The sequence below is a fragment of the Mesoplodon bidens genome (assembly GCF_964165515.1).
Source record: "Mesoplodon bidens genome assembly, chromosome: 10".
Lineage (NCBI taxonomy): Eukaryota > Metazoa > Chordata > Mammalia > Artiodactyla > Ziphiidae > Mesoplodon > Mesoplodon bidens.
In genome coordinates, this window is record NC_138172.1 from 12,279,269 (window position 1) to 12,301,367 (window position 22,099).

Consider the following 22,099-nt stretch of genomic DNA (forward strand, 5'->3'; position numbering starts at 1 on the left):
TAAGAATTAGGTTTCTAAGTTTCAGTGTGATTAAAAAAACAAAACCAACATAATTTAAATTTATTCACCTGGTTTGAATGGCTAGATGTGCCAGTCATTATGACATGTATGATTCGTGTATTTTGCTTATATCTGGGTCTCGTTATATCTATATCTGCCAATAGTTGCAAAAATGCAACTCAGTCAATTATAGTATAAGTTTTAAAACATGTTGTTGTTTTTATCAATACAATTTACTTGATGTTAGAATCATTTCTAATAAGGAATATTCATTTGTAGCATTTGTTCATTTAGCTATTCAACACATGTTTATTGGGAACCTGCTGTATGTTGGCCATTGTGCTAGGTGGTATTAAATTTAATTAATTAAGTTTCATATTTGGTTGCTTTATTTTTTAAATTATAGTGTTTAGAACAGTTATAATTTTATAAAACAAAATGTGAAGATAATACAGAGTTCCCATAAACCCCCATCCAGCTTCCCCTCTTATTAATACTTTACATTAGTAAGGTATGTTTGTTACAACTAATGGACTGATATTAACTAAAATACATATTGTATTCATATTTTCTATTAGAGAATGTTATTAAAAATGAACATCTGGGCACTAGTTGTGCTTCTTGCTTCTGGAGTGTTGTTGATTTTAGGCCCTCTCAGATGACTGAGCAAGGGAATATATGTATATATGAATTAGTATACATACATACATATGTGTATGTACATACATGAATTCATACTGGTGTTTCCATTTCTAATCTAGTACCACATGGATCATTCATTCACATGTCTCCTTCCCTGTGTATCTTTATTTATTTATAAATTTATTTATTTATTTTTGACTGCATTGGGTTTTCATTGCTGCGTGTAGGCTTTCCTCTAGTTGTGGCGAGTGGGGGGCTACTCTTTGTTGCGGTGCGCGGGCTTCTCATTGTGGTGGCTTCTCTTGTTGCGGAGCACGGACTCTAGGCGTGTGGGCTTCAGTAGTTGTGGCTCCTGGGCTCTATAGAGTGCAGGCTCAGTAGCGGCGGTGCACGGGCCCAGCCGCTCCGCGGCATGTGGAATCTTCCCGGACCGGGGCACAAACCCGTGTCCCCTGCATTGGCAGGCGGACTCTCAACCACTGCGCCACCAGGGAAGCCCTTTTTCCTGTTCGGAACATATTTCTTTGACTCCTCACTTTGCCTGTTTCTTTTTGTTTATTTCTATATATTAGGTAGGTTGGTTATGTTTCTCAATCTTGAAGTGGTCTTACGTAGAGTTCCTATGGAGCATAGTAGCACACTCCCCTCTAGTCACCAGAGCTATATGCTCTAGGAGTGTCCCCAGTGCTGGCTGCGTGGGCCCTTCTGTTGTGGGACTGATTACTGTGTGTGCACTGGTAGGCAGTGCTGGCTCCCTGCTCAGTTGGCTGCCAGGTTCTCCCTTGTATGGTGGCTGCTGGCCTGCAGGTGGGCAGGGCTGCGTCCCAGGTTGGCTGACTCTGGTGCCTAAGGATCCAGGGCTAGTGCTGGCCCACTGTTGGGCAAGGCTGGATCCTGGGCTAGCTGGCTGCAAGCCTTGGGAGATGGGCGGTGCTAGGTGCTATTTTAAATAGTCATTTATTGCACATTGTGCTCTAGCTAGAAACTTTACAACTAGACATTTACCTTGTATGGATGATAGCACCAAAGAAAATGGGTTTAAGTTAAGAGAGATGGTAGTTCCAGTCTATAATAGTGTAGGAAGTACTGGAATGAATGGTGGAAAGTGGGTATATGTGGGAGGGTGGTACTTCCCAGGAAATCTTCAAGAACAGGTGAGGTTGCATGAAGGCATGGATTTAAGCCCTGTCTCTTAGGTTTCTTCCAGTTTTATTTCAAGTTTCTAGATGTTGGAGCAGTAATGCGAGAACATTCCCTTAACACGTCATCTGTGAATGACCAATGTACACCAAAGTGGCCGAATATGCTCCTTGTTCTCATAGATCATTTCCTCAGTTTCATAGGATAGGCCTGACGATTTAATTAGGCAGGAAATGTGGGGCATGTTTTGGGAACTGGAAACTGCTTTTTAAGTTCTAAGAGGGGAAGGAGAGCTGTAGATTCCTGATCCCCATCCCCAGGTGAGAGTGTCCTGGCCTCCAGCTGCTCTTTTACCACCAGTCTGAGTTTTATAGGCTTCTTTTATGTCGCTATCCTCCTCCCCATCTCCACCTCAACTCCCAGTTGTTGTTTTTCATCTAGTTCAGTTCTGGCTTCACTGGGATAAGGTTAAAATAGCCCTCCCTCTGAATGTGATGTTATTACAGCCCACCAGGAGAAAGTTATGCTACATACTTTTTCTGCTACAGAGCTGAATAGCAATGAAAAATGGGATAGCACTGGTAGGAAGAACAAAAATCACTCTATGGGCCTGAGGTTCTTGATTCTCATAGATAAATAGTAAATAAGAAAGGAGTAAAGTAAAGGGAGATTTGCAAAGTTCCAAAACCATTCTTATTGGTTAAATTTAAAGTTAAATATTTTTACAAATAGAAGACGTAACTTCTAGTTTTTGAATGAGATGATTATATTGCAACACTAAGCTAGGTTATAAGGACTAACTAGATGCTAACCCTACAGGAATAGCTCACTGTTTTGGGATGGAAGCCAATCATAGTTCAGTTAACCCTTGAACAACATGGTTTTGAATAGCACAAAGCCACTCATCTGCAGATTTTTTTCAGTAAATATATACTACAGTACTACATGATCCAATTTGTGGTTGTTCGACTCCATGGATGTAGAACTGTGGATACAGAGGACAGACTCTACAGTTATATGTGGATTTTCAACTGCATGGGGGTGGGTGGTTGGTGCCCCTAACAAGCTCATTGTTCAAGGGTTGACTGTAATTCTTTCAGAATCCTTCCCCAAAGTTTTAGAGTATTTATTTTTTAAGTGGAAAGACATACAGAGCAATAATTTCTGCTTCTTAATTCTTTGCCTGAAGCCAATGATATTTTTGTGCTATGCCAAGAGGGAAATTCTGTCTATACATAGTTTCTCTGCTTGTCAGTACTATTCACGTACTGCTCAGATACCTTTGCTGAGATTAGGAAACTGACATTTATGCATCAGTGATGAAGCAATTAAGAACTTGGTTATGTCATTGGACGTAATAACCTCAGCTTTCCTAGGTGTTTTCTGATGAAGTCGTTCTAAATGGTCACAAACCTGTATTGAAAATAGCAGGTGCCTGAACTCTTAGGGGTCATTATTTTGCTTTTATACAGAATCATCTTTAAATTTTTCATGCCATCATAGAGTTGGGAAAGGGAGCTCAGAAGATGAGGAGAAAAGAAAGCATGTACGTCAGAGCAGCAGTGTGAATTATCCAAATCCATGAATTATCAGAAAGACTTCAAAAATCATTCTATTTTCCTATACTGGATGATTTGCTAATTTACTTTAAGCTCTGCTTAGTTGATAATAATAGAATTTTCTAACCACAAGCAGCTGCCTAATGCAGAACTAACCAAGGTGACAAGGAAAAGCACTCTATGTTTTAAATCTGTTGTTCCCAAAATGCACTGAGGTACCTTGGGGAGCCTAAGGGGAGCTCACAGGGGTACTGCAGGTTATTTTAAATATTCAAGGGGAACACAGTATATTCAACATCTGTGCAAATTATTAGCTCTAGGGTAGTTCAGTTTCAACCTTAGATCCTGCTATATTCCTTTTGATTAGGTCATATCTTTGTGAAGTTGGGTTTTGGTGATTACTGTGATAAAAAGCAAGTACCAGTGACAATCAACAGGAAGTAAGAGTGAGTTTTCAACCTGATTCTAAGGTTTGAGGAGTTGTGTAGTGACCAGGAGGCACACACATCTCATTAGTAAGTAACTGTCCTTAAGAATAAAATTAAAAAAAATTCTATTTATGTGAATTACCCTTCCAAATGGCTATTAAGTTGTCAGGACATAAATAGTTGTTTGGATCTAACAGAATTCATATCTTTTCCTGGCTTAGGGATATCATGAAAAAATTAGTCAGGCACAAAGATTACCATGATCCAAAAAAGTTTGGCAACCTACAGGTTAAATGACTTTTTAAAATTGGTTTTGGTTTTCCTTTTTCTTCTTAAAAGCTTTTGTACTTTTCCCCCATCATTTTATCTAAATGTACAAATGTAATCATATACCGATTTTTTAAGGTATTTTTTGTTTCTGCTAGCTTTCCTCTACCTCCTGCTTCTACCTCCCCACTTCCCTACCAGGTAGGAACCTGATATATGTCATTAGCAACCTAGTGTATATCTTTTTATATCTGTCAAGGACATGCTTCTATAAGACATATATATGTATTTATTTAAATATACAAGGCTGGGAGGCATTACTATTTTATGAAAATGAGAGAATGTTAGTTATGAAAGGCAAATATTATGAAAATAATTTTAACCTTGCAGACCCACTGTAATGGTCTCAGAGATCTCAGGGGTTCCTAGGCCACGGTTTGAGAGCATTTGCAATAGATATATTTTTACAGCAAATGAAAACCTAGATCTGGATTGCAGTGATACAGCCATAGCAATGTTTTTTTTAAGTTCTTTCTATATAAATACTTCATGTCTAAAAATGCTTGATGATTTTTATCTACAGTACATAGTGTTATAAATGTATATTAAGTGTCATGGTATGTTATGGATTTTTCTTCATTTTTTTTTTTTTTTTGCGGTACGTGGGCCTCTCACTGTTGTGGCCTCTCCCGTTGCGGAGCACAGGCTCCGGATGCGCAGGCTCAGCAGCCATGGCTCACGGGCCCAGCGGCTCCGCAGCATATGGGATCCTCCCGGACCGGGGCACGAACCCGTATCCCCTGCATCGGCAGGCGGACTCTCAACCACTGCGCCACCAGGGAGACCCTTTTCTTCATATTTTTCATTTACTTAGTTGACACTGATAAAATATCTTTTGAACTTATAATTGTTTTAAATACTCTAGGGTATGAAACTTATTTGTAATATTCTTTTGTCTTTTTTTTTTTTTCTCCACGCTGCGTGGCTTGTGGGATCTCAGTTCCCTGACCAGGGGTTGAATCTGGGCCACAACAGTGAAAGCTCGGAATCCTAACCACTAGGCAACCAGGGAACTCCCATATTTATAGTATTCTTTTATATTTTCTTTTTAATTGGCATTGGCTTGATGGCTAACAATGATGATGTGCTTATTGATTATTTGTATATCTTCTGTGAATTTTGTTCATGCCTTTTGTTCATTTAAAAAACCGAGCTGTTAGATTTTTATTGTTAATTTGTAGTAGTTCTTTATATGTTTTGAATAGTATCCCTTTGATATATGTGCTATGTTTTTTCCAGTCTGTGTGTGTACAGTTATTTTGAGATTAAAATGAGGAATTATACGTTAAGGACAGTACCTGGCACATAGTAATTATTCAAAATAGAGAGAACAGAGGTTACCAGGCTATGAACTCCTCTTTCATATTTTCCTTATTCATTTAATTTTCTTTCGGGGACCATGGGCTTAACATAATTGCTGTTCTGATGAAAATGAATTATAAACAATAACACATTTGAGCATCATTTTTATTTAACATACTGTAAAAATGAGTCAATCATATTTTTTGTTCAAGTAAGTCTTTTTTTTTTTTTTTTTGCAGTAGGCGGACCTCTCACTACTGTGGCCTCTCCCGTTGCGGAGCACAGGCTCCGGACGCGCAGGCTCAGCCGCCATGGCTCACGGGCCCAGCCGCTCCGCATCCTGTGGGATCTTCCCGATCCGGGGCACGAACCCGTGTCCCCTGCATTGGTAGGCGGACCCTCAACCACTGCGCCACCAGGGAAGCCCAGTAAGTCATTTTTCATTTCAGAATTAAAATTTATTTCACTTTGCACTGTTTCCTGCTCAGCATCAAAAGACATTCTAGGCTGTATCACTTCGTACAGGATTAGAAGATGTTCCCAGGATTAGAAGATGTTCCCAGCCTTATTTCTTTAGTAACATGGTTTCTGCTTTGTTTTCCTCTATATTCATAAAATTCATGTTTATAATATTCAAAAAGAGCATTAAGAAACTATCATAACTTTATAGTCTTTTTATTCTGAGTACTTATTTTTAATATTTTATTATAGTTTTGCATTTATAAATGCCAAAAAAACTGTGCAGTTATTCCTTACACAAGAATAGTAATACACTGAAATCAAAACTAAAGAAAAAAACTAAACAATTTAGAAATAGAAGCAACTATATAATTTGGGAATATTGTAAACCGGTGATGCTTTTAAGGTGTCTTGTAAAGAATATGCAGTATATTCTTGCTGCATACTGTGATGTGGGCCAAACAGATGGGTATTGCAAATATTTCTTATCTCTCACTAGTATGGGAGGCCCATTTAGGATTTATTTTTATGACATACCCTAACAATTGGCTTGAATTAATGAAGTGAACTTATAATTTATATTTTTCGTTAATCTTCCTGCTTATTACTTTACCATTATAGCATTTACCAATCAGTATGGAAGTATGTGAACATTTTAACAGTTCGGATGTGTATCAGATGAATATATCAACTCTAACCTTTGCATTCTTGGAAGTATCATTCATTCCTCAAACAGCTACTAATTACTTTCCAAATATGAGGCACTGTGAACCACTGTAGGAGAGTATAAATATGTAATAAGATCCAGAATGTGTCCTCAGAGAGCATGTAATCTATGATACATCTATACAAGTAAATAGAACATATGGAAGAAAATGCTAAAGACTAGGAAAGAAGTATTAATAACATAATGCGTTCACGGAGACATACTAGTTTTGTTTGAGAAATTTCATTGTCAGAGATTGAAATTAACCATATATACAGTATTTCTTCTTATAATCATGTACCCTCGTGAAAAATTCAGAAACTCTAGACAGTCACAAAGAAGAAAAATTGCTTGTAATTTCACATAACAATTGCCATTATTAGTATTTTGGTGTTTGGTTTTTGCCACTTAATCATTTTAAGTAGACCCTTTGGAAAGTAAAGATACTCATTCTGGGTACAGATCTAGGAGTAATGCAAATATTACATACAGCCCTTGCTATTGGTGGTTCTGGAAGAGGAAGTGCTATTAAGTTATTTTACGTACAAGTTGTTTAATGGACAATAGTGATTTGGCCAGAGATTATGGTTGTAACTTTATAGTTGTGCCCAAGAGATCTGAAGTAGATAATGCAGCTCCCTTACTGGTGGATTAGGGAAGGAAGAATCTCATTCATGGAATTCTAAGAATGTGATAGCTTCTACTCAGAAAGGGAAGCAAGCCTCATTTTACTTCAGAGAAGAGAACCTGATTCTTAGAGACAGTATTATACATACATGAGGAGTAGAAGCTTAGCAAATCCACTATCAAAAGTATGTTCACATAAAAGTTATCAGTTAAATCTTAGTATTTAAATTAACATGGATTTATCTCTCCTCCTCATTTAGAAATTTTAAGCAATTGTTGAAACTAGTGTGAATTCCTTAGAGGAGCTAGGTTAAAGACGTTTTTGGTGGCAAGAAAATAATCACACTGGAGCAAAAGATATGTCAAAGATATTTAAAATGGATCATTCACACGTAGGTAATGGAAAGTTGATAGCAGGGCCACTGTGTGCAAATAGAAAAGTGGCAAGCCCACTTTTTTGTACTTTTCCATTTTCTCTTTTATCATTCCTCATTCTTAGCTCCCCTTACTATTTTTCTAGGGTCCCTTTCCAGTGGATAACACTTACACCTGTCCTCATTATGTGGTGTCCAGTACTTGGGCTTATCCTGTTCTTTCTCCCTTTATCAAAGATGATGTGTATTATCAGCCATTTTCTCTGTTATGATGTTAAAAAATAAACTAATGTACTGATCCTCCCCAAAATGTTAGTTTTTTTAAGGATATTTTAATTTATTAATCTTTCAGTCCTATTTGCATTTTAACAATTTTTAGAGAGGCAAAATTTTAACCAAGAAAGAGCAAATACTTAATGTTAAATTTTCAGGTGGGTTGGAGAAAATATTTGGAGACCAGGTTAACATTACAGACCCCTCAGTTCATCCTGTAGACGGCCAGACAGTTCCAGTTGAATATATACTTATGTTGTGTCAAGAATAGAAAAGTGCTATTTGTGTCTTTTAATGCAAATAGACATGTGGAAATTCCTATTGTTGCCTCCAGAAGTTGAATGTGGGGGCAATTTTCTGGAAGAGATTTAAACTAATAGGAGCACACTTGTAGCGGATTTGCAAGCCTTCTCTCCTTAGCGATTTCTCTCTCCCTAAGAGTCTAAAGATCCTCAAGGGAAAGGTACCACATGCAGAACGTCAATTCCTTTCAGACCCACAGTCTGAGCTCCTAGAATGGCATAATACTCCATCTGAAAAAGAGAGGCAGTCATCTAATTCATTTTGTACTCAAGAGTAGAAAAGTGTAGTACGTGATTACAGATTGAGCCTTTAGGAGAGCAATAAAAATAGTTCTGACAGTCATTTCCAATAATTTTTTTTTCATTGAGCAGAATATCCAATCTACAAAGACATTTTTGGAGTTCTTATTTGGTACTATGTTTGAAGATATTATGTCTCCAAAAGTAGTCATGGGATAAAGGAATACATGATTGATGCAGGACAAAAACCAGACAGCTTATTTTAAGAGAACTGATTTATGACCTTTAATTTTTAAAATAAGATTTCCTTTTAAGATCTTTTTCTAAATAGGAATTGACTGAGCAACAGTTCTCTCACCTTATGCTCTTGTGCGGGTATTATTATTTTCAGTGAAAGTGCCATTTAGTATAAAATGGTTGAAATTTTAACAACTGTGGCTAAGAGCCATTCATGTTGCCATAAAGATTTTTTTCCCACTCTTGGGACCAAGTAGTTCTGTTTGTTTGCTTTGATAAGTCAAGAATTGGGGAGTAGAGATATTGTGGAAGATTTGTATGCAGTGGTTTTTGATTCTAATTAATTGACTGTAGAAATTAAATAGAAATAGCAGTCCATTAACTGTACATACTTCCCCTCTGTGTGTTTCTTCTTTCTAAAAAGCAAGGTTTAGAATTCTTAGCCTTGTGTCTTATTAATGGCCGGGTATTCCTTCTGGTAACACTGCAAAAAACTTCCCCTACCTCCCCACTCATTTTTTTTTTTTAATTAGTCTCTGCTTTACAACAAATTGAATCAGTCATACATATACATCTGTTCCCACATCCCCTCCCTCCTGCGTCTCCCTCCCTCCCACCCTCCCCATCCCACCCCTCCAGGCGGCCACAAAGCACCGAGCCGATCCCCCCCGCGCCACGCGGCCACCCCCCACCATCCATCCACCCCACGCCCGGCGGTGTATACTCGTCCATGCCTCTCCCCCGCCCTGTCACAGCCCCCCCCCATATCCCCGAATGGCCATCATCAAGAAACCTCCCCACTCATTTGAATGTGATTTCTTTCTATGGCTAGATAAGTACATTGATTTTGTGTTTCATGGAGATTAGTGGTTTAACAAAATGATAATAGGGATTATTGATTCTAATTTTTGTACATTGTTATTGGACTTAGTAGTCTTTTTAACCAATGCAGAGTCTTTAAAGATGTTTTCTCTTTGCTCTAAACAATATTAAATGAAATGTATAATGATAATACAAATCAGGCATGTTAAGTAAACAAAATTAAGATTGTGGGTTTTTACCAAAAGGTCAAAGCCAACTTCTAAGTACCTATATAATCTTCTGCATTCTGGCTTGTTTTTTGCTATTCTACTGAATTGTTCTTTCTTTATAAAGTGTTTTATGCTGCTTTTTGAAAAGGAAGTGTGTTCAGGGCTTCCCTGGTGGCGCAGTGGTTGAGAGTCTGCCTGCCGATGCAGGGGACACAAGTTCGTGCCCCGGTCCTGGAGGATCCCACATGCCACAGAGCGGCTGGGCCCGTGAGTCATGGCCGCTGGGCCTGCGCGTCCGGAGCCTGTGCTCTGCAACGGGAGAGGCCACAACAGTGAGAGGCCCGCATACCGCAAAAAAAAAAAAAAAAAAAAAAAAAAGAAAAGGAAGTATGTTCAAATGGATAGAAAAAATCAAAACAATATAAAAAGTTTGTGGTAAGGATTCTCATTCCTACTCCTGTTCCTACTTTTCTACTTTCTCTGTTCCTACATTCTATTCTACATGTAATAAGTTTTATTAGTTTCTTTACATCCTTCCAATTTTTCTTTATCTAAATACATATAATTTTTCTCCGCCCCCATTTTCCCCCAAAGTTTACTTAATATGTAGACTATTCCGAATTTTTCTAAGTGTTATTTTTTCTAATTATTTTCTCTCACCCCTGAACTATAAACATTTTCCCCAGATGTTTTGGTTTTCTGGTCAGACCAACCTGTATATGAGTGCTGGCTCTACTACTTACTAAGTATGTGACCTTGAGTTAAACTTGAGGGTCTCAGTTACTTTACTTTTAAAATGGAAGTATCATTACCAACGGGATGGGGTTGCTGTGAGTATTAAATGAGGTAATCTATGACTAGTAGCCTATGGTGGGCAATCAATGTATATCAGTTTCTCTTCCCTTTCCTCTAGCCTTTTCTCTCTCCCATAGCACAATCACCCTTTTCCATCATTAAAGGTACAATAACCTCACAAATCGTCTGTGTCTCCAGTATAGCCCCTGCCCATCTATTCTTCACACTGCAAGTTAGAGGGGTCTTTCCATGGGTTGTGTCACCTGTACAGAGTATGAACTTCAAAGAGCATGTGATACTCTTCATGGTCTAGGTTGTTCTTACCTGTCCAGCCTCATTTTATGCAATTCCTTTCTGCTCTATAGCACATCATTTTCTCCCTGCCCAGAGGATATTCTGAATTCTTTGTCTGACAGTTCATAGATCTCCTTTTCTTTAGGGTCAGTTATTAGAGCTTTATTAGTTTCCTTTGGTGGTGTCATATTTATCTGGTTTTTCACTGTCCTTGGTTCCTTATGTTGGTATCTGTGCATTGGGGCTCCTCTTCCGGACTGAACAGGTTTGCTTTTCAGAGACAGTTCTTTACCAGTTGGCTTAGTTTGGGTTTCTGGGTGTGTCTACTGGTAACATCTTTGGGCAGATGGTCTGTTTTTGAGTGAGGCAACTGTTTCAGCTGTGAGGATAGAGATGGGGGTGTGTGCCACTGGCTGAGAGCATTTGGATAAGACTGCTGGATGATCTCTGGTTGCTTGAATTCTCTGGTCAGGCTTACTATGGTCAGGACTGGCTACTATACTCAGTAGTTGGTGGGACTATGACTTAGCTTCCCTTCCCTGACAGGGCAACAGGCCAGGGCTCAGGGCCTGTAGATATGGACAGTTTGGGGACCTGATTCTAGCTTGAGTGAGCAGTGAATTCCCTGGTCAGGTGTGGCCACCATTTCTTTTCCCTTAAATTAATTAATTAATTTTTGGCTGCGTTGGGTCTTTGTTGCTGTGTGCAGGGGTACTCTTTGTTGTGGTGCGTGGGCTTCTCACTGCGGTGGCTTCTCTTGTTGCAGAGCATGGGCTCTAGGCATGCGAGCTTCAGTAGTTGTGGCTCATGGACTCTAGACTGCAGGCTCAGTAGTTGTGGCACATGGGCTTAATTGCTCTGCAGCATGTGGGATCTTCCCGGAACAGGGCTCAAACCCGTGTCCCCTGCATTGGCAGGCAGATTCTTAACCACTGCACCACCAAGCCAGCCCTGGCCACCAGTTTTGCTCTGCAGACAAGGAAAGTCATGGGCTGTGCTCTGTGTTCAAGAGCCACTATATGTAGTGCTGTTGAATGGGCTATGCAGCTCCTGGTGTGCTCTGGTTAGATTCTCTGGTCAGACAGCTGAAGGATATATTCAGTAATGAGTGGGGCTACAAATTAAATGCCCTGCCTGGGTGCAGTGAAAGAAGCAGCTCAGAAACTGGTAAAGCTCTTTGTTTGTTGTCTTAACTCAAGCTGTCACACACCCCATGCTCCCTGGCCAAGCAGGTCCACTAACTTTGCTCTACAAACCGTTGGCTCTGTCTGCCCTTCTGTCATCTAAAGCGCCACAGGCCTGCACAGCTTCTCGGACTTGTTGCCTGCCCTCCTGTTCGGACGGGGCCAGAAGACTCTACAGCAGGTGGGGCTATATCTGAGCCCCTTTGCCCAGGCACGAGTAAGAGGGGTCACTCCAGGCTACTCTGAATTTCCCAAAGAGGATCTCCAGTTGGGAAGGGCCAGGAGCTACCCTCAGCCTTGGCTAGGGATTAATCCCACTGCCTGTGCATAGCATGGGAAGTCTCCACACCGGATACTGGCTTTGCTCTGGGAGCATGGGCTCTGCCTGCTGTCCTCGTGGCATGAGGACTGCTGGGCTGCACAGCTTCTAGGAGTTGTCATCAGTCCTTCTGGTTAGATGTGGCTGGAAGGCACTCTCTACAGCAGGTGGAGGTATGACTCAGCAGCTTGCCTGAGTGTGGGAAGCCGGGATCTAGGACCGGCAAAACTCCTCGTCTGAGGATCCGAATCAGCAGATACGCATCCTGCCAAGTTCCCTGGTCAGAGGCCACCCCCGACTTGGTTCTGCAGATGAGCAAAGCCACCAGTTGGGATTACTCCTGGCACTACAGGTATGAACTTGGTCTGACAAGATCCTTGTGCTGGTTGTTGCAAGCCTGCAAGCCTCCTCCACTTCTCTGTCACAATCGGATTCCCAGTGTTTGAGCCCCACAGATTCCTCCGTGGCCTGTGTGGTGAGAAATCAGGGTAGGGCTCCCCACAAAGTGACCCACAGCGCTTTGGAAAGCTGGTTGTCCCCCCACCACTCTCTTTTCCCACTGGAGGAATCAGAAACTGAGGGGAGGCCTCTCTGTGTGGTGCTGCACTGGCCTGGGGGGGCAATGTGGTCAACATGGAGCTGCTTCTCTCTCCCTTCTAATGCAGTCTGTCTTGGTGTGTGAGGTGCCAGGGGTGCTTCAGCCTCACCCCTGTGTTCTAGGATTCTCTCATTGGTGTTTTGGTCTTGAATAGATGTGAGCTGTCCTTGTGAGGGAGAGGGAATGACCTGTATTTCGCCATTTAGTCCATATATAGTTTTTTTTTTATTACGAGCTTTTTATCATTGAATAAAAAAGATTAGTATCAGATTTAAGTGAATTAGCTTTAATGGTGATTCACATTTTTTCCTCTGTCACTAAGCTCACTGTTTAATACTGCTGAACTTTTTTTTTCTTAATAAGAAGACTTTTTCAGTGAAGGAAGTAGTACAGTGGTTTACATTTTGGCTCAGACTCCCTAATCTGAGTAACTATTCCAAGCATTTCCTGTCATTGGAACTGTGCCATCTGAACACAGTCATATACAAAATTTAAATTCCAAATCATGTGTTGACAAGGTTGACAACTTAAAATTTTATACAGTTAAGAACTAGTTGTGCTTATAAGCAGTGTAGCTGGAAAAAATCATAAATATACTAAAAAACTGCCATATTAACAATGAAAAATACTTTACTGGCTATATTCTGTGAGTTGAGCTTCCATATCATTAGCCAGTGCCTGGCTATTTTGGGCTATTGTGTCATTGAAAAGTAGTTTTTGAGCTACTTTCTTTGCCCTAGATTCACCTACATTTCCAAGAAAACATTTTTTTGTGTTTTTTCAGTCTTAGCAATCTAAAGTGCTACATAAAAAAAGGCTGAGAAGCACTCATATTTATATGTGAGATATTGAACACCTGATTCTATTAGCTTTTTAATTCAGCTCCCTTTCTTTCAAAGAATTTTTTGGCTTTGAGCTTATTTCTTTATGATTTATATGTAAGATCCACTCAAGTTTTGACCACTCAGCACATCTCCACAAATAACACATTGTGGTTTTAGTACTTCACTCTCAATTATGGGTACATGACCAAAGTCAATATACAAGTATCATATTCCTAATAGAGTTAGAACAAACTTATTTGGTCCTAATTTACTTGGAATAACTTCCATCATTATCATTTGATTTAGTACCACTGCTGCATGCAGAAAAATGAGTGTCTATTCTTTTTTTTAATTTTTTTTTATTTTTTATTTTTTATTTTTTGTTTTATTTCTTTTTGGCTCCGTTGGGTCTTTGTTGCTGTGCAGGCTTTCTCTAGTTGCGGTGAGCGGGGGCTACTCTTCATTGCAGTGCGTGAGCTCTCTTGTTGCGGAGCATGGGCTCTAGGCACGCTGGCTCAGTCGTTGTGGCGCACGGGCTTAGGTGCTCCATTGCATGTGGGATCTTCCCAGACCAGGGCTGGAACCCGTATCCCCTGCAATGGCAGGCGGACTCTTAACCACTGCGCCACCAGGGAAGCCCCGAGTGTCTATTCTTGACAAAAAAAAACTTCAATGAGGTTTATCTTGGAATATGTAAATTAGAGTTAAAAATAAAATAATTTTATATTCTTAATTTAGTTTATTAAAGTACATTTTTAAAAATAAGCTTGATCTCAAATTATAATTGTAAAAATAACAAGTTGTAAAAATAAACAGATATCTGTATTTTATCAGATTTTTATTCCCTTGTGGGTTATAGGTGAAAAATTCACCTGAGATAATCACGTATTATAAGGTCTTATTGTACTTAACTAGCATGCAGTTTATGGCCCATGCGGCTCACCGCTTGAGTTTAACAGCATCCAAACTTGTGTATACCTTATTTATCAAAATGAGTCCACTGATTCCAGGCTTCGATGTTGTAGCAATGCCAAATGGTTAAAGAAGTTTCTAAACACTTACTGTCATATTCTATAGTTATCTTGTCAAGGACCAGTAACAAACAGCACTGGGTCAGAGACCACACTTTGAGTAGTACTGGCCTAGTAGATATTAATGTGCCATAATAATACTAGCTAATGTATATTAAATTTGTATTGTATGCCAGGCTGTTTGACAAGCAATTTACATGTTTGTCTCATTTAATCTTCTCCACAATCCAGTAAGATATAGGTAGTGTTATCATCCCCACTTTACAGATGACAAGAATAAGGCTCAGAGTAATTTAGTACATTTCCAAGATCATGCAGTCTTCCCAGCTGGAGCTGGGATTTAAGCCCAGGCCTGTGGACTCCAGAACCTGAGCTCTCAATCTCTAATTCAAATGCCAGAAAGCATTGTCTTAGAACTTACAGGGTGAGTTATAGTGGAAAAAATGAGGCATTAGGTTCTGTTCTTAGTTTTGGTACAATCTAGTTGTGAGGCCTTTGACAAGTCACTTTATCTCTCTGGGCTTTGGTTTTTCTATCTGAATGTGACATGGGGAGGGTAGAGGCATCAGTTGTATAGTTTTTAAGCAGTGGTGTGCTGGAGGCAGCGTATACCATTTCCGAAGAGCCAATTGTTAAATTTATAGGTATTTTGTTAGCTGGTTGATTTCATCCTGGTAGCTTGAAACTGACCATCATGAGAGTATTTACACCATGGAAATTGGCAAACACTGTAAGTGTTTAATAATGTTTAAACACTTAACCAAGGCTTTCTCTTGGTTGTTAAACATTTACCAGCATAACACTGCTTTCAGGTCTCTTCGAGTTAATTCTGTTTCTTTTCAATCTTCCCTGTCAAACAAGGAGCAAGTCCTCTGTCTCTTTATCTCTAGCACAGTGGGTGGGTATGTAGTACATATTGATGATGATGATGATGAAATCACCACATCTATATCCTAAAACTTTGGATGGGCCCTGCTTGAAGGTACTTGCCTGGAAATAGTGGACCCTCAGGGGAAGCTCTTCCTATGGCTCCAGTGAACTGTGTATTGGCCTAATTTTTAGTGGAGATATTCTAACACTGCTTACAGCTTTCTTTTGAAATCTGACTGCCCTTTATCACATTATTATGCTGAATGAGAAAGTATAGCACAGAAATGGTACATATGAAGTCATTCTCTTTTATGCTAGTTTTCTTGAGTTGTTCTGGATGTAAAGAATATTAGTGTTTTTCATTTTTAAGGTCCTACTGTGTTGGTCTTTTCTCCTTTACTAACTTGGAGAGCATCCCTGCCATTCCTATCTCCTTTTCCTCCAATTTCCTCTGTCTTTTTGAGTAGCTCTGTGTCTCTCTATGTGCATTAAGTAATACCCTGTAGCTGTTTTCCTATAGCTAATCCTCATTTTCATGCTCTCTCTTGAATAGTCTTTCTTCTTGGATCCAACGAGTTACAAACTGGTTCTTAATGTAATGTTAAGCATACTGTTTTAACGTAATTATGATGTATATTGATGAGGTAATGGAAAGAATCCCAGGCTTTTGGTAAAGGAGACCTAGATATTTTGCTTTTGCTTTTTTTCTTCAACTATTTGCACTTTTTCTCATTCATTAAATAATGCAATTGGACTATACTGTGATTCCCAAACCTGCCCATGCTTCAGTATCCCTCAAGGAATTTGGTTAAAATATAGATGGCCAGTCTCACCTTACTCCAGAACTAATGAATCTCTTTTGGGGTTGGGGGACAGGGAATTGTTTGGAGAGTTTATTTTTCCATCCAATGGGTGGCAGAACTAGAGTTACAGACAATCTCCACAGGAATAAAGTTTCTTCTTTTTTTTCTTCTTATAGTGGAAACAAATAGGACTACAACAAAGTATTGGTGGAATGTTCTACTGATAGTTAATTATACTCAGAAATTCTCATTTCTCATAGTAAAAGAAATAGTTACTTTTTTAATGTAATAACAGCATTCAGGGAAATCAGTTAAACATTTCTTGTTTGGTGAGTCACATAATGTCTTTTAAGGCTATTTATTCATTTAAATCAGTTTGCATATTTATAATGTGCTGCCATGATCTTAGTTTTAGGAAATCCAATAAATAGTATTTTCTGCCCATTCAGTTAAGCATCCCTGCTGTCTCCTGTATAAGATTCCTTCAAATCTCTTGCTAGAGAATGATGTTGAGCTATGAGGGTGGATTCCAGGTCAGTGAATTCCCCCAGGGGACTTGGGATCTGAGAGAAATTACTGTCCCATGCTTGCACACCTGAATTTGGGTGCCAGGCACATCAGGGTTCAAATATTTTATTTTTCATGTGTAACGTAACCAGACACAGTGAAATGAAACTGATTTGGGAAATTAGCTTCCTGGGAGTTGTTTAAAGATACAAATTCTCTTAGGACACTAGGATATGAACAGAAATAAGCCAATGTGATTTTTTTCTGTTCTTGTTCCCAAGCTTCTGCTTCTCCTACTTCTGACCTTTATGTCATAGTTGCTTGGCAAGGTGACACTTGCTGATTTCAGCAACTAGAGCACTTATTCAGGGAACAATGTTGGTTGTACACCCAGCCAACATTTTGCCTTTTACTTCTTCCTGAGAGAATTCTGACTTTGTCTGTATATCCACCCCTCCTCCCCAGAGCTTTGTGCTTTAGGGGTAGTTGGCCTCAGCAGTAGGTAAAGCAGGTAGATCCTGATTAGAATGAGCCAGTCATGATGATTCCAAATGGACCACATGCCAGTGATTGGTTTAGGGTTGATACGTGATTTTTTTTGGCCAATAAGATGTGACGGAATGTCTGCTCGGGTGAAAGTAGGAGGTTTTGGGAAAGGCTTTCTTGTTCTTATACCCCAGAATAGACCGTCCCTCTTTTGACTCTTGACATTGTCCATTTGTATATTTTGTCTGGAACTACCTTCTGTTTTACCACCAGCCTAAGGATGAAGCCAACACAGAGGAGAGAAGAAGCAAGATAATCACAGGGAAGTGGAGCTGGAGCCCCAATCATATAACCTGTGAAATCGCTCCACCTCTGAACTTGCCTGCATAAGAAGCAGTACATATTATTTCAACAAATTGAATCTGTCTGTACTTGCAGATGAAGTCACTCTAATGGCTACATCTCTTGTCTGTTATTCTAGCATGGTCACAGCTTCTTTTTCTAATCGCTCATAGCACAAACTAAGGCCAGACTATAATGAAAAAGATGAGCAATGTGGAGAATAATTTTCAGCTACTCATAACACAGATCAAACCTGGGGTCTCTCCCTAGGTGTAGTAGACACAGAGATGTGACATATAAGAACTCTAATGGTCAGTGCTTGCTCCAGAGATTCTCACCAGGCTAGTCAGGGCTTTATCAGGCCTGTGTCACAGTTGAACTTCTTCTTTTGTCCAGTCCTGCCTCCTAGTCCTTCCTTTCACTGATGTTCTTTCCTAATAAACACCCTGCACCCCCAAAACCATCTCAGCATCTGCTTCTGGAGAACCCAACCTGTGATTCCAGGCCAGCTTCCTATTCACTTCTGTCCTGTCTCTTTGTGGCCAGGAGCAGCTCATCTCCCACCATCATTCCCGATCTCTCTGAAATTTTGTGTCCAGGTAAATGGACCAGAAAGAAGTTTTTTAAAAAAATTTCCAGCTGCAGGAAAAACTTCTCCCCAGGATATTTTATAGTGGGGTATTCAGTTTTTTTAGGGGAAACCCCATTCCCATTCATAGGGGGCAGATGCAGACTAGGATGTTATTTTATTTATGTATTTATTTATTTTTTTTTTATTTACTTTTGGCTGTGTTGGGTCTTCGTTTCTGTGCGAGGGCTTTCTCTAGTTGTGGCAAGCGGGGGCCACTTTTGATCGCGGTGCGCGGGCCTCTCACTATCGCGGCCTCTCTTGTTGCGGAGCACAGGCTCCAGACGCGCAGGCTCAGTAGTTGTGGCTCACGGGCCTAGTTGCTCCACGGCATGTGGGATCCTCCCAGACCAGGGCTCGAACCCGTGTCCCCTGCATTAGCAGGCAGATTCTCAACCACTGCGCCACCAGGGAAGTCCTAGGATGTTATTTTAACCCCATGATTCTAAGTTCAGAAGAAATTAAAAAAACACTGATCAGGTCTTGTCTCTTAGTACACGATGAATGAGGACATCCAACCTCCCTCCCTCCCTCCCTTCCTTCCTTCCTTCCTTCCTCTTTACTGAGTATAATTTACTTACTATACAGTTTACTCATTTTAGTAAATTTAGAGATTTTTAGTAAATTTACAGAGTACTGTCATTGCCACAATCCAATTTTAGAACATTTTTGTCACTTCCAAAATATTGCTGGTGTCCATTTGCAGGCACTCCCTGTTTCCACCTCCAGCCTCAGGCAATCCTTGATTTACTTTCTGTCTCTCTAGTTTTGCTTTTTCAAGACACTTCATATTAAGGGAATCATGTAATACGCAGTCTCTTTTGGCTTCTTTTGCTTAGCATAATGTTTTAAAAGTGTATCCATGTTGTAGCATGTATGTATCAGTACTGAATTCCTTTCTATTGCTGAATATTATTCCACTCTATGAATATAATACATTTTGTTATATTATATCCATTTACCAGTTGATAGACATTGAATTGTTTCGGTTTTTTGGGTCTATGTTGAATAATGCTCTTATGAACATTCCTGCATAAGTCTTTGTGTAGACGTATATTTTCATTGTCTTTCACCCAGGAGTGGAATTAGTAGTTCATATGGTAAATTTATATTTACTGTTCAGAGAAACTACCAAACTGCTTTCCAAAATGGTTGCACCATTTCCTATATTTATTGCCATTGATTTTTGTAATTATTTTAAGATTAATTGTATAGTGTTTATTAAGAAACAGAAAGTTATTAACAGCAGTACAGAGTAATTATGTAGCAGACACTCAAATATGACACCAGATTCTCCTTTAGGACTGAAGGATCTATTCCTCTATCTTCTGGAAGTGCTGCTAGCTGACAGTCCTCAGGTGTCAGCTCTTGCCAGAAACTGCCCTTGGCTAAGCAGTCACCTTGTCCATGGTCATGGCTCCTTCTTAGGGGCAGCCTATATCCAATGACTAGTTGATATGAGGCATGAAAGCACTTTTTGCCCCAACTGAGGACAACTGAGGGGGCCATCCAGCTTCAGGGTTCTCTGTGGGGCTGACAGAGGCCCTTGTAGAAACTGCATTACAGCCCCAATCCCTGTCTTCTTTCTTCCCTTCCTCCAGAAGAAGGGTTGCTCCTCAGACTACTCTAATAAACATTCTGCACATTATTGTGCACCTGTCCATCTGAATTGCCTCTTGGAGGAAACCAGTCTTGAAAGCAACAAACTGTTACCTTTTAAATAACATAGACTACATTTACGCTTGTCTTATTAAGTAGATCCCTCTGTTGGCAAGAATCAGAGCATCTTATTGAAGCCTAAACCGAGTTCCAATCCCTGCATAGAAATCAGCTTCTGTTATCTCAGTATCTACCAAGAGAGGGCAGTGAGATGCTAGTTAAACTAGCAGCCCTGTGGTGAGAGTGAAGCAGAATTTAATATCACAGAAATTCCCAGCACTTTGTTCTCCCAAAAAAAAAAAAAAATTTTTTTTGTTGGCTCTTCCTATATTATCCAGAGATCTGTAGGATGTGTAGGAATAAACTTCATTTAGTATGCTCTAAATAAAGAAAATTCCAACGAACTCCTTTTCTTAAGGACAATTCTGACCACAGACTGTGGTTTTAATTTTTAATTAATTAATGTTTCATTTGAAGCATTTGAACAAAGTGGATTCTTTTTAAAATATAGTCATGGATGACTTATAAAATCAAATGATGTTAGACTCCAGAGTTTCTTTAGTTCAGCCCCCTTATTTTGTAGGTAGAAATACAGGGCGTCAAAGACTTGGAGTGGTTAGTTCAAGAGCAGCAAGGAGAACTACGACTAAAATTTGGTCAACTGTTTTTTTTCACTATACATTACTCCTTTTCTTCTCTTATAGGACTTTGGTTATTTATTGTTTTTCAGGGAGTTAAAAACACTTATTCATAAAGAAGAACACTACAGAGATCCTCCTGAATGGGATTAGTGATGGGTATGAATGTCAGAGAATTAGTCTGACTATGTTTTCAGTGACTGAGTTTGGCATGTTCCAGGATTTGTTTTCTTTCTCTGAATTTCCAGTCATTTAAAATACTACTGTTGTCAATATTTTTGATATGTGTAACTATTCAGATTTAACAATATTTTCTGCTATCTTGATAATTTGCATAATTAGTTCAGTCAGATCTAATTGACCAGTTACCATTTTGCATGATTTGGTTTCACTTTGTGGTGTCCAAAACTCTTCTATTGGGTGAAATGGTATTGTTTAAGAATATAAAACCCTCTAGGGAAGTTCTTAACAAAGTGAAAATCAAATAACCATCTTTGTTAATATCAAGTTATCTAACGTCTTTGCTTGGCAAAACCAGGAAATAGCCTGCACCAGACCTGATTCACTTTTAATACTAGTTATATTTAGGGAGCTTCCCACATGCTGGTGTCCTTTGTTAAAATCTGAGGCAAAGTTCAGTGCCATTTATTTTTTGATGACCTTCTTCTTGCCATGAATTAAAATTCCCCTTATACTCAATTCCCTTTGTCTCTGTACATACGTACCCTTATTATGGCAGAATCCTAAAGAATTAGGAAGTGTAATTGTAAATGATTGCTTATTAGATAGTTTAAGTTTTCTGTCTCTTTATCAATGTGCTTTGAATTTAAGTGGTGTGTGTGTTTGATAGAGGGAAAGATGAGGGAGAGGGAGAGGGGGAGAGAGAGGGAGAGAGAGAGAAAGAGAAAAGAAGGGACCTCCTCTCTGTTGGTCTCCCTGCTTGTTTTCTTCTAGACCTGGGGCCCCTTTATCACCTGCAGAGTTGGTTGTGCTTCAGGTATTGATTGTTTCAATACTGAGGTTTCTTTTTAAGGATCCCACAGCTATTTACTCAGCTTCAGTTTAGCACCAGTTTAGCTTTAGCGATAGTCCAGCTCTGACCTCCAGTTCTTCATTGGTTTTCTCTGAACTTTGGGTAAATGATCTAACTTTTCTGAGCCTTGGTTTCTTATATATATAAAATATGGTTAAGAATACCCAATCTGTAGCATCAGTGTGAGGATTAAATGAGATGGGGGGTATGAAATGCTTAGCACATAACACTCATTCGATATGTATATCATTACCTCATTGTAAGCTCTTCACCTTCAAAAATTTCCCTCTTTTTGACTGCTAGTTACATGGAGTATAGATAAACAAGAGCAGCTTATATAATATGCTCTCTGTTTCCCACTCCATCCCCAAAAGGGTGAAACTCTAATAGGACCAAATCCTCAAACAGAAGGAATGCATGTCTGGTAGAATTTCAGGCATT

General features: G+C 39.5%; 1 long non-coding RNA gene across 2 annotated transcripts in view; it reads left to right on the top strand.

The window, feature by feature from the left end:
* The window catches only part of LOC308624133, an 864,944-nt gene that overhangs the window by 16,709 nt on the left and 826,136 nt on the right, over positions 1–22,099 (top strand). For both annotated transcript variants that reach the window (XR_014016930.1, XR_014016931.1), the window contains one exon: positions 5,638–5,826. This is a non-coding gene — a long non-coding RNA (uncharacterized lncRNA). The remainder of the gene's footprint in view (positions 1–5,637; positions 5,827–22,099) is intronic.